Here is a 1,569-nt window from a genome sequence, read left to right as displayed (position 1 = left end):
CAAGATAGTCAAAATAACGTGCCTACTAGTCAAAATAATGTCCCTACAGGTTGTGCGAGTGATGCGTCGGGTGGATCTAATAATGAATACCCATCTATTGAGCTAATTATATTTGTACAATAATAATGTACCAATTGTTATATATATAATATTTGTTTTAAAAATGTAAAATTGTTTTGTAGGAACCCACCTTTTGTGAGTTGTTATACACACATCCTTCCAAAAGAGAAAAAATAGTTGGTACAGCATATCTTCATCCTAATTCGACAAGGATTATACATAACGGGCCAATGGCTGATGGTTATGTGAAAATCGAAGTAATTGAAATATATCCCGAATACAAGAAAACGTCGCTTCCTGAACTTTCCTGCTACGAGGAACTTGAAGATTATGGTGATGCCATCGGTCATTTCATTCAGTGGCCACTTTCTTCAATAAAGGTTGTTTAATGTATGAATTATATATTACTTTCTTTTACTCTTACCTTCTAATATGTTTGTTAAATTGTAGCTTTCAAACATAGAGGCAGCTCATCATATTCCAACCATGATACAACCAGCTCATGAAAACACATGTTATTCACCAGAGGTTAGGAGTCTTGTTTGGGTCTCGGGTCGGGTTACTCGCGTTCGGGTAGTATATTATGTAGATTATTTTTGTTTTATATGATAACAATTTCATTTGCTTTTATAGTTTGAGGATATCACTAAACAATATCAAATTCATGAAAATCATCAAATTGATATGACAATGGTCGAAAATGTTAGCGATGAGGTAATCATGTATTAACATTTAGATTGATGAGGTAATAAAATCAATCAACTAATAGTATGTTTATAATTATGTAGTTTCTATTTGGCCCGCATGATGTTTCAACTGAACATGACGTTGACGGATCAGAAGAACTGGATATGATGGTAATCGAAAACTCAAATACGCTATATATGTTTGTGTGCGTATATGTAACTACCATTTTTATGAAAATTTGTTTGTAAATAATGTAGTTTTCGGAACCTGTTAAACAAACTCAAGCTTCAACGATGTCAAAGCAACAAAAAAGAATACAAAAGGCCTTGTGGAATATCGAACATTTGCGCCCTAAAAGTATAAAATCATTGGCCGAACGATTAAGAAAACATTATGGCGGCGAGATGAGCATTCAACTTAAGTGTCCTACTGGGATGTATCCCACTACTGATTCCAGTCACTCATATGACTACGTCGAATATGAGGGGGTGTTGCAGTTTTTAGCAAACGGATTGCTTGATGCCAGCTTCATACATTGGTGTCAAATGTAAGTTATATTATAATCATCATCATCTCTGACATCTATATTTTATTTTTAAATATGGTTAAGTATTATTTTGTTTATTTTCTTGAGATTAGGTTTTTATATAATCACATGCGATCAAAAAAAGAGAACGCAAAAGGAAAAACTCGTGTTGCCTACTTCAATACCTAATACATCACTGGGAAAGAATGTGAGAAAAATCTAGCAAGTGTTAAAGAACACTTAGTCGAGGTCTACAAACTTCACAAGGACAAAAATATTTTCTCGCTCCATTTTTC

General features: G+C 33.6%; 1 long non-coding RNA gene across 1 annotated transcript; it reads left to right on the top strand.

Moving 5' to 3' along the window:
* The first annotated feature begins 708 nt into the window (after positions 1-708).
* LOC110871429 lies at positions 709-1,031 on the top strand. The gene is made up of 3 exons (XR_002553726.1): positions 709-774; positions 849-917; positions 1,005-1,031. It is a non-coding gene; the product is annotated as an uncharacterized LOC110871429 (long non-coding RNA).
* The last annotated feature ends 538 nt before the right edge of the window (positions 1,032-1,569 follow it).

The sequence above is a fragment of the Helianthus annuus genome, chromosome 8 (genome assembly GCF_002127325.2).
Source record: "Helianthus annuus cultivar XRQ/B chromosome 8, HanXRQr2.0-SUNRISE, whole genome shotgun sequence".
NCBI lineage: Eukaryota > Viridiplantae > Streptophyta > Magnoliopsida > Asterales > Asteraceae > Helianthus > Helianthus annuus.
Note: the sequence above shows the minus strand (reverse complement) of the source record. Positions and strands in the feature narration are given on the sequence as shown.